This window comes from Lepus europaeus, chromosome 5, assembly GCF_033115175.1.
Source record: "Lepus europaeus isolate LE1 chromosome 5, mLepTim1.pri, whole genome shotgun sequence".
NCBI classification, from domain to species: domain Eukaryota; kingdom Metazoa; phylum Chordata; class Mammalia; order Lagomorpha; family Leporidae; genus Lepus; species Lepus europaeus.
In genome coordinates, this window is record NC_084831.1 from 123,454,468 (window position 1) to 123,470,716 (window position 16,249).

Consider the following 16,249-nt stretch of genomic DNA (forward strand, 5'->3'; position numbering starts at 1 on the left):
CTGGCAGGCAAATGTGTCCTAAGATAGTGTTGTTCTCTTTTTTCCAGATTCTAAGTTCTCCTACAAGGCACCATTTTTTATAAATTATGCTCTTCCCCATTGCCTTTTCCTCCAATTCTGAATTTTTTTCTTTTTCAGAAAAGCATTTGAGAAGCCTTTCTTCTTCCATGTAATTTAGATTTCATCTTTTATAACCATTCCTGGGTACAGAATTTGGTCTCAGGTTTGTTGGGTGATTTGGAGATTCATTGCCGGGACAGTGACTCTGGCATGATTGTTTTCCTGTGGCCTTGGTCTGGTGCAGCTTCAGCCACAAGGAACTGATGGACCTGTAAACATTTTCCCATTCACACTCAATAAATTTACTTGGGACATTCAGAAATATGCCAAACAATTACAGCTTAAATGTGAGTTCAATTCCCTCAGTGGGGAGTCTCAATGATTTTGTTATTGTTCTAGGAAGCCATCTACAATTTCTTGTCAATGTTACTCCACTCTCCCCAGACTAAAATTGAAATCACATGTTCTGGGGAGGGTCTTTTTTCCAGATGTGGGTTCGTTAGAAATGTCAAGTCTTCTGCTACTTGCTACCTCTTCTCTCATTGACTGGGGAGTTGTTCTTCATTATCTCCCATTAGCGGTGTCCTTTGTCCACCCTTTTCTCTGACCTCCAAGCAGATATCCTACCTTCTTCACTGTTGATTGAATGCTTAAAGTGTGATTTCCTCCTCTATTCAACCCCTTCAGCTGTCTCTGTACATTCATTGTAACCTATTGCATTCCATTTATACTTGATTGATGTAATGTTAACTCTCTCACTTTAAGTCCTTCCTTCCCACACTACTCACCTCATCTTCTTTGAAGAGTTCCCCCACCTTGCTCATGTCATTCATATCTTCCTCCTCCCCCTACTCCCCCTAATCCCCCTTTTTCTGAATCTCTTATGAAAACAAGCTTTGTCTCAAGCCCTCAAACCTCCCAAACACCTCCTTCTACTTCTATTATCTTTTGCCTCTGCTCGTTCTATTTTATTGGGCTTTATATTTCTTTGCATGCTTTCTTCTAACTCATCACTACTCTCGCCCAGAGTCTTTTGTGTTCAATGAGGCACCAGGCTGTGAGCTGCACTCTGGGAAATCCTCAGTAGGCTTCCTGTGGAATGCTTATCAAGGCTCAGGTTTCCTGGACTTCCAGAACAATTCCTGGCTGCCATCTCCACAGGGTGTAGGTAGGGCCCAGCATGTCTGCAGAGTACTCAGTCTGATGAAGGCTCAAGGAAAGAGTGCACAGGGCACTGAGTGACACCTGCCCATGTTTGGGCTTGGGATTTCTTGATGCAGGCATGGCACATCTTCGGTAAAAAGATAAGTTGTATACCCTCCTATTAAAAATTTCCTTTATAAAATCCAGTCTTTCCTGCAACTGGCTTTAAATTTAGGATAAGAATTATAAAAGTTAAAAGAAAAGAAGAAAGGAAGGAGGAGGGAGGGTGGGAACGTGGGTGGGGAGTACCACTATGCTCCTAAATCTACATATATGAAAAGCATGAAATTTGTTCACCTTAAAAATAAATTAATTTTAAAAATGTAAAAAGAAAGAAATGGCCCACAGAGGAGGAAAAGGATTGTCTTTCTCAATTGTTGTGAAGATCTGGATCTCACAGTATATTAGAATTCTTGTCTGAATATCTTTCCTGTCTACTGCAGTAAGGCCTGAGGTCTGGCTGCCCAGTGTCTCCAGTCCTGGGCCAAGCAATCTGCTCTGTTGTGTCACGTTTCTGGTTTCTGCTCAAAGCTTGTGTAGATGGTGTGGATACAGGATGACCAGGAACAGCCAAGTACTCAGCAAGGTAATGTTCTACTCAGCACTATTGGACATGGTATCTCTGAATAACCCTGGGTGTGGCAGCTGAGGAGGTAGCTGGCCTGTCTTGTGTAGTGAAGTATAACAAGCAGTTCAGGAGGTTATGACATCATTCTTTACTGGGTGAGAAAGAACTGGCACCTGGGATGGAAATGGGAGTAGGTGAGCCTCAAATGTTAGGGGTACAGTTGAGAATGTTGATGTTTGTGGTTTCTTTTTTTTAAAGGTTTATTTATTTATTTGAAAGTCAGAGTTACACACAGAGAGGAGGAGAGGCAGAGAGAGAGAGAGTCTTCTATTCTCTGGTTCATTCACCAGATGGCCACTTCAGCCGCAGCTGCATCGATCCAAAGCCAGGAGCCAGGACCTTCTTCTGGGTCTCCCACACAGGTGCAAGGGCCCAAAGACTTGGGCCAACTTCTATTGCTTTCCCAGGCTATAATAGAGAGCTGGATTGGAAGTGGGGTATTTGGGACTTGAACCAGCACCCATATTGGATGCTGGCACGGCAGGCGGCAGCTTTACCTGCTAAGCCACAGTGCCAGCCCCTTTTGTGGTTTCTGAGCCAAAATGAGTAAATAGGTAATCCAAGGATCAGAAGTGAAAATTGTGGACCCTATAAGGGTCCAAGTTCATGTCTTGGCTTTCCTTCTTCTGATCTGTTTTCTTGGTAATGTACTTGAAAAGGCAGTTGGTCATAGAACAATACTTTGTCACTCATGTTGCAAATCTGGGTGTAGTACCTGGCCCCTGGTTTTGGCATGGGCCAAGCCTGTGTGTTGTGGTCAGTTGGGAGTAATTAGTAGACAGAAGATGGGTTTCTCTCTGTCCTCCTCTATCTGTCATTCTGCCTTTTGTTTAAGTAAATTAAAAATTCTTTAAAAAATAAAAGATGAGGAAATGAGCCACCTGTAAATGCAAGAAGATGCTTGGTTTAGAGGATGGATTCATCTTTGAAGAGGAGTGAAGTACAAGATAGGAAGAAAGAAGAATGGTGGTGTAGAAAACCAACTGGACAAAATCTAGGGGGATGCAGTAAGTAAATAAGGCAGGGATGGGGCACAACAGGGAATGGATTTGCAGTAACATCCTGGGTTTCCATGCAAATCCACAGAGCATCGCAATCTTGTCAGCTGCATCCTCCTGGCAATGATAGTGCTCCAGGATCTTCTGACAGGTCTTGCATTTTTGCATAAGAAGCAATGGTGGATTCTTCGTATTCAACTCTCTTTACCTGTTTCTTCTCTCAACTTCATTCTTTTAAAAGTTTTTCTCTTCAGTTCCCCTTCTCCTGAATTCATACCCCAACCCAATGAAGAGTGGTTTCCATTTCTGATCTTAATTCTTCATTCAAGGATACACCATGGACCCTTCCCCCTTTGAATGGAGAACCCAGCAGCCCAGGGGCTTAGGATATCCTGAACACTACATGGTGATGGCAGCTTCAAATCTTTTTACAAGATTTTTGTTGCTGTTTATTTCTGCTTAGTGATCAGTTATTGAAATCAGATAAAGGTGGCATACAAGGATTTACTGTTCTGAACTAGGTTCTGGGGTTCTAAAATTCAAGTTTTAGTTCTCAGTGGTATGGAGTCCTAGCAGCCTCAATCTGTTCAGTTATTAATGGATTATCGGGTTCATTTCAGATGTCACTTCCTCCAAAGAGTTTCCCTGATTCTCCAGTGGGAAGCAGTCTGTCCCTTGTCTAAACGCCTGCTACATCTTCACTGTGCTTTTCTGGATGTACCCTTTAATCCCTATAGCTTTTGTACAAGTATTTATGCCACTTTTCTCATCTAAGTTTTTAGCTCCTTGAAAGCAAAGAGCATATTTTATGTGTGTATATATATATGTGTGTATATATATATATATATATATATATACATATAGATGTGTGTGTGTGTGTATGTGCCCTGGGTGAACCCATCATTGATAATAGATTAAAGATGGACAGGTAATCGATAACTTATAGAATCATCATATAGATCCCACTTAGAAAATCAAGTATGGGGGAGGCAGAGGAATGGAGATAAAAGGGAATGAATGAATGAATGAATACATACAAACATAAATAAGGTAGTTTAAAGAGGAAGTCTGACCTGGCCAACAGATATCCCTGGGCGACTGATAGAGGAGTGGGATTAACACAAGATTTGCATTTAAGATTCTCAAGCAGAACACAGCATAACAAAAATTATAAAATGCTTAGTTTTATTCTATAGGATAAAGGGACAGAATTGGAATAACGGATTGGATCATGGAAACCTCAGGGAAGATAAGAAAAATGTATAATATTGTACGAATATGTATATTTTGAAGTACAGAATTTAAGTATTTGCAACATGAAAACTTCCTAATTGAAAATGTCAGGATTTTTGTAATCATTCTCAGAGGCTACAGATTGGGAGAAGAGTCTGTATTTTACCTTTTGGGGCAGTATAGAGTAAAACAAAATTTTAGCATCTTCAGTTGTCAAGCTGCTCCCAAATCTATGCTTAAATTAAAAATAATCTTAATGTCTAAAAATAATTAAAAATTTCTTACATAAAGTACATGATGCTAAAATATTCTACTAATAATATAAAAATAGGGTCCAGAGTAATATAAGTCCAATAAAGTAAAAATTGGACTGAATTTTTTTAAAAAAGTGCCGTGTTGAATCTATACACTGGCTAGATGTGGGCTGAGTTACCTGTCACAGTATCTAGAAGACACACACAATAAAAAGCTTGTCTGTGCCTGGCCGAAGGCAAAAGAGGAAATTTCTGTCATAAAGAATCAGAGAAATTATTTGAGGCAGTGAACAACAGTCTCAGGAAAAATTTTTCAAGTAAATTTTAGAGGTTCATAGGCCTGAATATTTTAAGTCTCTTAAAGATGATTATGTCAGGCTACAGCAAAAACTGATCAAAATAACTCTACATAAAACAACAGGTTCTGGTCTTGGGTTTAGCTCTCTGATGATCTTGGAACTGAAGGATAATTCATTTTATCTTCAGGAATGAAAGGCCTGAAATATCACATTCATGTAATTGATGCTGAAATAATTTAAATTATTGTTGAGAAGCAGTGTCTCTTTTTTTTTGCATTCTAACAAACTATTTATAAAGCGGTTTTTGTTATCTGTTAAATGAGTTTTCTCTTTTTAAACACAAACTGTTTACCTATATTTATTTAATAATTTAGTAACCTGAGTTTGCAATTTGCAACAGGAAATTTCTTGTGGTGTTTTTAGAGCTAAACGAACATTGCTGCTTCAACCTCAAGGTTGTTCCAAAGAGGCTAAGAAACCCACCTTGGGAGCACCAAGTTTTTTCTAGATACATAAACTTGGTTCTGTTCTAATGCAGAGGCACTGGCTGGACTAATTACAACTTCCTTTATCCCAAGGCTCAGCCAATTCTAATTCAGAGAGAATACAAGATATGACTTTAGACAGGAAAATATTTAAGAGGTATAACTTTTAATATGAAGATAATGTGTTCTGAAAGTGAAGACACCCATGTGTCTGAACTGTTGTTTCCTGTTTGTCCATTGTCATGAGACTGGATACCATTTCTATATCTACCCCTCTAAATGAATGGCTGGCTTGTCCATGGAATAATGTGTTAGGGATCACTGGTTGTTTCCCAGATCTGTTTCTCACTTCCTCTAGTGCAAGGTAGTTCCTTGATTATTAGCTATGCAGAATAAAAGCTACATTTCTCAGCTGACTGTGGTCACAGTTCTCCGCTGACTGTGGTCACATGACTACAATCTGAATGACAGAATTTATGATTTCCGCAATGTGCACCTGAGAACATGGAGGAATGTGTGCTCAGTTCTTCCTTCCCTTCTTGTGGCTGGCTGAGGGTGGGGTGTGATGGAAGAAACCTGGACAACCACCTCAGAGGGTGAGATGCCTTTTGGAATGACGATCAAGTATGATGTAGATCAAAACAGAACAAAGCCAAACCAAAATAAAATCCCCTCAAACCAAAGAGGAAACTGGGAACCAACTTGATATGCTGGGAAGCCATAGCAACCACGCCTTGCTTTCTTCCAGTCTTTACAGGAGAAAGAATCACAGTTACATATTTCAGAGGAAGTATTGGGTAGACTTATTTTTTGTCACTTATGGACAAATGTTCTAGCTAATCCAAATTGTCAACTGAATATCAATTAAATTAGTATTTTCTGTTTATGAAGTTTTTACCCATTGTTCCTATTTTTTATTTTCCATCAATGCATGAAAATTGTGCTTATTTCTGAGGCATCATGTAATATTTTGATTCATTTATACTTTATGTAATGCTCAAGTCAAGGTAAAGATATAAAATATCCTTGAAAATTTAACTTTTATTTATAGTGAAAATATTCAAATTTCTTTAGCTTTATTTAAAAAGTATTATGGCATGTTATTGTTATCTACAGTTATTCTACTGTGTAATAGAACACCAAAACTTCTCCTTCTATCTAATTATAACTTAGTACCTATCCATTTAACAGCCTTTCCTATTTCTCCTTGTCCTCACCTCCACACTCCCCTGCTTCTGGTAATCCTTGTTCTCCAGTCAGCTTCGATGAGATCAACTTCTAAATGAGTCAGATAATGCAATGCTTAGCTATCTGTGGCAGCTCTATTAGGTTTATTGTTGTGCCCTCCAGAAGCACACAAATTGTTGTAAATGTTTCTTGGTTATAAATACTCACTTTTGAAAAATATCTATTCATATCCTTTGCTAATATAAAAGCCTAGGGATTTATGAAGGAATTGGAAAAAAGGGGTGATTTAGAAAGCTGTTTCAATGAAATAATAGCAAGAAAGTTCCCCAATTTGTAGAAAAATATGGACATTGAAATACAGGAAGTGATTAGAAACCTAAATAGGAAAGATCATCACCATACATTATAGTCAAATTGCACTCTATTATTAGATGTTTTTATTAAACTTTTATTTAATGAATATAAATTTCCGAAGTACAGCTTATGGGTTACAATGGCTTCCCCCCTCCCATAGCTTCCCTCCGGCCCGCAACCCTCCCCTTTCCCACTCCTCTCCCCTTCCATTCACATCAAGATTCATTTTCAATTCTCTATATATACAGAAGATCAGTTTAGTATATATTAGGTAAAGATTTTAACAGTTTACCCCATATAGCAACACAAAGTGAAAAAACTACCGTTGGAGTACTAGTTATAGCATTAAATAACAGTGTACAGCACATTAAAGACACAAAAACAATCAAATACCTTGGAATAAACTTAACCAAGGACGTTAAAGATCTCTACGATGGAAAGTACAAAACCTTACAGAAAGAAATAGAAGAGGATACCAAAAAATGGAGGAATCTTCCATGCTCATGGATTGGAAGAATCAATATCATCAAAATGTCTATTCTCCCAAAAGCAATTTATACATTCAATGCAATACCAATCAAGATCCCGAAGACCTTCTTCTCAGATCTGGAAAAAATGATGCTGAAATTCATATGGAGACACAGAAGAACTCAAATAGCCAAAGCAATCTTGTACAACAAAAACAAAGCCAGAGGCATCACAATACCAGATTTCAGGACATACTACAAAGCAGTTGTTATCAAAACAGCATGGTACTGGTACAGAAACAGATGGATAGACCAATGGAACAGAATAGAAACACCAGAAATCAATCCAAACATCTACAGCCAACTTATATTTGACCAAAGATCCAAATTTAATCCCTGGAATAAGGGCAGCCTATTCAATAAATGGTGCTGGGAAAATTGGATTTCCACGTGCAGAAGCTTGAAGCAAGACCCACACCTATCACCTTACACAAAAATTCACACAACATGGATTAAAAACTTAAATCTATGACCTGAAACCATCAAATTATTAGAGAGCATTGGAGAAACCCTGCAAGATATAGGTACCAGGAAAGACTTCTTGGAAAAGACCCCAGGAGCACAGGCAGTCAAAGCCAAAATTAACATTTGGGATTCCATCAAATTGAGAAGTTTCTGTACTTCAAAAGAAACAGTCAGGATAGTGAAGAGGCAACCGACAGAATGGGAAAAAATATTTGCAAACTATGCAACAGATAAAGGGTTGATAACCAGAATCTACAAAGAAATCAAGAAAATCCACAACAACAGAACAAACAACCCACTTAAGAGATGGGCCAAGGACCTCAATAGACATTTTTTGAAAGAGGAAATCCAAATGGCCAACAGACACATGAAAAAATGTTCAAGATCACTAGCAATCAGAGAAATGCAAATCAAAACCACAATGAGGTTTCACCTCACCCTGGTGAGAATGGCTCACATTCAGAAATCTACCAACAATAGATGCTGGAGAGGATGTGGGGAAAAGGGGACACTAACCCACTGTTGGTGGGAATGCAAACTGGTTAAGCCACTATGGAAGTCTGTCTGGAGATTCCTCAGAAACCTGAACATAACCCTACCATACAACCCAGCCATCCCACTCCTTGGAATTTACCCAAAGGAAATTAATTTGGGTAATAAAAAAGCCATCTGCACATAAATATTTATTGCAGCTCAATTCACAATAGCTAAGACCTGGAACCAACCCAAATGCCCATCAACAGTAGACTGGATAAAGAAATTATGGGACATGTACTCCATAGAATACTATACAGCAGTAAGAAACAACGAAACCCGGTCATTTGCAACAAGATGGAGGAATCTGGAAAACATCATGCTGAGTGAATTAAGCCAGTCCCAAAGAGAAAAATATCATTTGTTTTCTCTGATCGGTGACAACTGAGCACCAAAGGGGAAACCTGTTAAGTGAAATGGACACTATAGGAAACAATGACCTGATCAGCTCTTGTCCTGACTCTAGATGTACAATGTAATACTTTATCCTTTTTAGTATTTGTTGTTGTTGTTCTAGTACTACTGGTTGAACTCTGTAATTAACACAATTTTTCTAAGGTGTTTATTTTTTTCTTTTTTTAATTTTTTTTTATTTTTGACAGGCAGAGTGGATAGTGAGAGAGAGAGACAGAGAGAAAGGTCTTCCTTTTGCCGTTGGTTCACCCTCCAATGGCCGCCGCGGTAGCGCGCTGCGGCCGGCGCACCGCGCTGATCCGATGGCAGGAGCCAGGTGCTTATACTGGTCTCCCATGGGGTGCAGGGCCCAAGGACTTGGGCCATCCTCCACTGCCCTCCCTGGCCACAGCAGAGAGCTGGCCTGGAAGAGGGGCAACCGGGACAGGATCGGTGCCCTGACCGGGACTAGAACCCGGTGTGCCGGCGCCGCAAGGCGGAGGATTAGCCTAGTGATCACGGCGCCAGCCAGGTGTTTAAATTTTAACTGAAAAGTGATCCCTGTTAAATTTAAGAGTGGAAAACTAGAGGGAGGAGATGTACAATTTGGGACATTTTCAATCGGACTTTCCCCAAATGGTGGAGTTAGAAATGCGCCAGGGGATTCCAACACAATCCCATCAAGGTGGCATGTAACCAATGCCATCTCACTAGTCCAAGTGATCAATTTCAGCTCACAATTGATGGCTCTGATAGGTCTAAGAGTCAAAGGGATCACACAAACAAGACAAGTGTCTGCTAATACTAACTGATAGAATCAAAAAGGGAGAGAAGGATCCAACATGGTAAGTGGGATACACAGCAGACTCATAGAATGGCAGATGTCCTAAATAACACTCTGGCCTCAGAATCAGCCCTTAAGGCATTTGGACCTGGCTGAAGAGCCCATGAGAGTATTGTAGGCATGGAATGCCAAGATACCATGGAAAAGAAAAAAAAAAAAAAAAAAAGAAGACCTAAATGAAAGATCTCTGTGAGATCCCAGTTGAAAGAATGTGGCCATCAAAGAAGGAGGTACCTTTCTCTGAAGGGAGGAGAGAACTTCCACTTTGACTATGACCCTATCGGAATAAGATCAAAGTCAGCGAACTCTAAAGGCTTCCATAGCCCTGACAACTCATGAATAGAGCCTAGGGAGATTACTGATGCCATGAACAGGAGTGTCAAATTGTTAAGTCAGCAACAGGAGTCACTGTGTACTTACATCCCATCTGGGATCTGTCCTTTATGTGTTGTCTAATGTAAAGTGATGCTATAACTAGTACTGAAACAGTATTTTTATACTTTGTGTTTCTGCATGGGTACAAACTGATGAGGTCTTTACTAATTATATACTGAATTGATCTTCTGTATATAAAGATAATTGGAAATGAAAAAAAAAAAAAACAACCTGGTGTTAAATTGGAAATGGCATAGAAAATTAATTAATTAGATGATTTTTTATTTATTTTAAAGGAAGTTACTGAGAGAAGGAGGGAAAGAAAGAGTAGAGAAAAGAGAGTGAGAAATCTGAAAGAGAGAGAGAGAGAGAAAGAGAGAGAGAGAGAGAACCTTGTCTGCTGGTTCATACCCCAAATGGCTGCAAAGGCCAGGGCTCGGTCAGGTTAAAGCTTGTAACACAGAACTCCATCCAGATGCCCCACATGGTGACAGGGGGCATAAAACTTAGCCAGCTTCCTTTACTTTCCTAGCCACATTAGCAGGGACCTGGTTTGGAAGCAGAGCAGCTGGGATGCAATCTGGTGCTCCTAAGGTATGATGACGTTGCAAGTGCTGTCCCAACCTGCTGCACCACAATGCTAGCCGCAATGTAGTCAAATTTTCAAAGGTAAAACAGAAAGAGAAAAACAACAGGTCACTTTTAAAGGGTCTCCCATCAGATTGACAACAGATTTTTCAACAGAAACACTAAAGGACAGAAGAGAATGGAGAAATAACAGTCCAGATTATGAAACAAATGAACAACAAAAAAACCCTTCCAACACATAATACTTTACCTGTGGAGCTCTCATTCATAAGTGAAGATAAAGGAGAGTTCTTCCATGACTAACAAAAGTTGAGCACTCATCACCATTTGAAAAAATTCATTGCCACCCAATCAGCCTTATAAATGATACTAAAGGATGTGCTACATATAAAAGATACGGAAACAAAGTTGGTATCATGTGAAAAAGGTGAAGGCAGTTCATCCCCAGTAAAAGAACAAAAGATTCAAAACAAACAATAGTAACTTTAATGGAAAAGTAGGTAACTATGTCATTACACAATAATGATGACCTTGAATGTAAATGGGTTAATTCCCCAGACACAGACTGACTGAATGAATTTTTTAAAAAGACTATTGCTATAAGTCCACAGCCAACATCATATCCAAGAATAAGAAGCTGGAAGCATTTCACTAAGACCCATCACCAGACAAGGATGTCCACTGTCACCACTTTTATTTAGTATTGTTCTGGAAGTTTTAGGCAGAGTCACTTAGGCAAGAAAAAGAAATCAAGACAATGGAAATTCAAAAGGAGCAAGTCAAAGTATCACTGTTTGCAGCCAGTATGATTATGTAGGGGGAAAAAAGAGACTCTACTAAGAGACTATTAGAATTGACAGGTCAGTAACGATGTAGTATGCAAAACCAACACACAAAAGTCAGTAGCATTATTACATCCAAAAAAATGACCTAGCTGAGGGTGACTTAAAATACCACTCTCATTTATAATAGCTACAAAATTTTAAATACATTGGAGTAAATTTCACCAAGGGTGGGGCAGACCTCTGCAATGAAAATAACAAAATACTAATTAAAGAAATAGAGAACATACACACATACACACACACACAATGGAAATTCTTCCATTAGCATGGATTGGAAGAATTAATATAAAATGACTCTACTACCCAAAGCCATTTCTAGACCCAGTGCAGTCTTCATCAAAGTTCTACTGACTTTCTATGCAGAACCAGAAAAAAATGATCCTAAAATTCACATAAGAAAAATCTCAAATGGCCAAAGCTATTTTAAACAACAAAATGTAAAGTGGGAGCATGAAATAACAGATTTCAAGACACATTGTGAGGTTATTACCAAGAATCCAAACTTAATATCTGAAACTGTCAACCTCCCAGAGGTAAACACATGGGTAACACTGCAGGACATTTGCCTAGAAAACACTAGGCAAACTTCTGGGGAGGACCCCCAAATCCCAGGTAATTAAAGAAACATTAATATCAAGCTATTAACCTTCTGCACAGCAAATGAAATAACAAACTGAAGAGACAAATATCAGCTTGGGAGAAAATACGTGCAAACTGTGCATCTGATAAAAGGGTTACTTTCCAGAATATATGAAGAACTTAAGACATTCAATTAAAACAGAGCAAAAATCCATTTAATAAATGGGCAAAGGACATAAATAGACATTTTTCAAAAGAATAAATACTAATGACCAAGAGACCCATATCATTGGCTCATTAGCCATCACTGAAATGCAAATAAAGCCACAATGAAGTATTAACTGAATCTAGTTGCAATGGCTATTGTCCAAAATCAATAAATGCTGGAGAGGGTGTGGTGAAAATGTAATCATAATACTCTGTTGGGAAAGCAAATTGATACCACCACTATGAAAAAAATTATGTAGATTCCTCAAAATATTAAAATGGATCCACCATATCTGGGAAAATATCCAAAGAAAGTAAAATAGTAAAAACTATCTAAAAAAGATAGTTGCTCTCGTACATTCACAGAAGCCCTATTCACTATAGCAAAATATGGAATCAACCTAAAAGTCTACCAAGTGATGACTGGATAAAGAAAGAGGTATATATACATGATGGAATATTATTCTGTATATAAAGAATAAAATCCTGATATTCACAAAAATGGTAGAACTGGACATGATTATGCCAAGTGAGATGAACCAGACTCAGACAAATATCACTTGTTTTCTCTTATTTGTTCGAGGTATATGTAAACAATATAAAAACTATGTTGATGTCATATTATCACTGTTGCTTCACTGAATTACCCCCTTTCCATGAAAACATACATACCTCTTCCACATTTTGAGTATTGTCTGAGCCAACTTTTTCTGATATTAATATCCTATTCTCAACAAGATAGTATATATGTGTATGTATATAGCATCTACATATGAGGTGAATTTAGCAAACAATAAAACAATTGTCAATGGTTTTAAGGCTCATAAGATTTATATGGATAAACATGGACATGTGGATATATGGATAATTGGTGGAATATAAAACCTCCAACCCTAATAGAGACAAGTCAATATTTCTGCATTTTATGTATTTATATTTTATAATATTCAATGAGAAAAACATGTTTAAATGTTTTCTCTTCATTCTGTTGACTGTTTCCTTTTCTGTATAGAAACTTCTTCATTTGATATATCATTTTTCTAGTTTTGTTTTTATTGCCTGTGCTTTTGGTATGATATCCAAGAAGTTATCTTCTACCCCAATGTCTTGAATTGTTTCATCTGTGTTTTCTTCTGTCAGTTGTCGGACCCTCACCAGCAAGGGTCCAACGCAATCACGACACGGTCACCGTTTCTCAGTTCTCAAGGAACTTTTACTTGTGGGGGCAGAAGGAAAGAGTGGGGGGGGGGGAAGAGAAGAAAAGAGAAGGAGGAGCTCCAAGCCCAATTCCCAATGTCCCTTTATACTCCAAGTCCCGTGGAGCATCTACTCCACAGCCAATAGCGACTCTCTTCACGTGCATTTCATGCTGGTGTCATCCAATCAGATGAAAGGATGCGTATAGTCTCAGGTCGAAACTTCATCTGTTTCACCTGGTTCTTCCTAGTTGTTTATGCAGAGTCCGTCCTGCCTCAACTTCATCTGTTTCACCTGGTTCTTCCTAGTTGTTTATGCAGAGTCCGTCCTGCCTCAACTTCATCTGTTTCACCGGGTTCCTCCTAGCTAGGTTCCTCCTGAGCTAGGTTCCTCCAGTCCTCTGGGACTAGTCCATTGGTGCCTATGTTATCTAGGACTGCTTTAGTAAAGTTAGCATGTGGTCCATATAATTGTACTGATTGTTGTAATTCCTTCAACGATTTATGATCCAGGGGAGTCCATCCCCGGTTGTCCTGCGTGTCCACTATCACAGGGAAAGCCTGATTTATGTGGTGATATTCTTTCCACTTAGGGGGAGTGCCTCGTCCTCCTGCCCGTTTTTCTCGAGGAGGTTCCGGGGAGAAGCCCCCGCCTTTTATCTCTCTCGTGGAGGAGGAGTCCTCCAGAGGGGGGGAAGAGTCTTGGTTAAGGTGGTCAGTTGTCATGATGGCTGATCCTGCAAAGTTAGGTTAGCCAGTTTGCAGCAACATGGAGGAACTCCTCCTACGGGCAAATATGTCGAATAGGGGGGTGCAGAAGGAAGGGGTCTCTCATCCTCCCTATCTCTCTGTCCCAACCCATATTGGTCCTCTCTGTCTTCGTCCTCTTCGTCTCCGTCTAGGCTCCCAGATGGAAATTCTCTCTGCGTTTCCTCTAGTAAATCAGCCCCTTCATCTAAGAGGGTTGGTATTTCCTCCGAGTCATTACGGAGAGCTTGGTTGATCAGTTGCCATAACCTAAGGACGTCAGGCGATTTCTCTGCTGCCCTCAATTGTCTTCCGACCCTACGCCATTGTTCCTGATCTAACTCGCCACTCTCCATGAACCAGGGTGAGGTCTGAGCAACGGCTCTAGTGAATGCACATATAGTGGCTGCTTTCACGGGCGTCCCCGCTACTTTTAAAAGACAGCTTAATAACAGGCGCAACCTGGTTGTCGAGGGAGTGTTTCCCATTGTTTTTTTCCGGTACCAACCCTAAGCTTTTTATATCACCGCCTAGATTCCCGTGTTTTACACACGTTCTACTTTTCCTATTCCCTTTTTTCCGGTACCAACCCTAAGCTTTTTATATCACCCGCCTAGATTCCCGTGTTTTACACACATTCTACTTTTCCTATTCCCTTTTTTCCGGTACCAACCCTAAACTTTTTATATCACCGCCTAGATTCCCGTGTTTTACACACGTTCTACCTTTCCTATTCCCTTTTTTCCGGTACCAACCCTAGGCTTTTTATATCACCGCCTAGATTCCCGTGTTTTACACACGTTCTACTTTTTCTTACCTGCTTCCAGCAACTGGTCCGGCTATCCGAGTCACGGCACCACTTGTCAGACCCTCGCCAGCAAGGGTCCAACGCAATCACGACACGGTCACTGTTTCTCTGTTCTCAAGGAACTTTTACTTGTGGAGGGGGAAAAAAGAAAAGAGAAGGAGGAGCTCCAAGCCCAATTCCCAATGTCCCTTTATACCCCAAGTCCCGTGGAGCATCCGCTCCACAGCCAATAGCGGCTCTCTTCACGTGCAGTTCACCCTGGTATCGTCCAATCAGATGAAAGGACGCGTATAGTCTCAGGTCGAAAGTTCATCTGTTTCACCTGGTTCTTCCTAGTTGTTTATGCAGAGTCTGTCCTGCCTCAACTTCATCTGTTTCACCGGGTTCCTCCTAGTTGTTTATGCAGAGTCCATTCTGTTTCATCTGTTTCACCTGGCTGTTTTCGTGGGCCTTGTGGTCGACCGATTGCTGCAAGCAATGCAGATGAGGAGCTTCTCACCGGTGGCCAGCCTGCGGTTTCCCACAGTCAATATTGTACTTTCAGGTGTTGTGCTTAGGTCTTTGATGCATATCGACTTGGTTTCTGTATATGGTAAGAGTAAGGTTCGAATTCTACTCTACATATTTTTCCAGTTTTACCAACATCATTTGTGGGAAAGACGATCCTTTTTCCATTGCATGTTATTGGTAATTTTGTCAAAAATCAGTTGGCTATATGGATTAATTTCTGGGCTCTCTTTTGTTCCAGTTTATCTATGTGTCAGTTGCTTAGAAATGGGGTATTGCAATGTTAATACCCCACTCCCCCTCCACAGGGTGACATTGGCTCTTTTTGGGTCGTTTTGATTCCACTGCATGCGAATTTTAGGATAGGATTGTTTTATACCTTGCATATTTCAGTGATATTTCTGCCAATCAATAAATAAGGAATATCTTTCAAATTTTTGTGTGTGGCCTTGCATAAGGTAATTGTGGGAGATTTTGAAAAAAATGCAGAAACTTGGGATAGTTCAGAGATAAGAGAATGGTAGGTGGAAGATGAGACAGGGAGGAGAATATATGAGATAATAATTTAAAAAGATGATAGGGTGACAGAAAAGAGTGGGGCATGGAACGTTAAGCAGTGTCTGGGTAGGCATTTAGTTTTACACTTCTATTTAGTGAATGAGGACATAGATATTCCTATTGGTAACATGACTTTCCAATTCCACATAAGCCTTGGTCCCTAGCAGGTAATATAGGGAACATTGGACAGCATGGAAGTTGATGACGAGAGGAGAATATAGAAGGCAGAGGAAAGATCAGAATCAGAGGGGAAATGAAAGACCAAGAAGGAAGCTGAGAATTTTGGGACAGAGCAGATTTTCACAACTGCAGACACGGGAGGCTTGTGTACTCATTGGAGGAGGAAGTCAGAAGAGAGACATTGCGGTATAGGT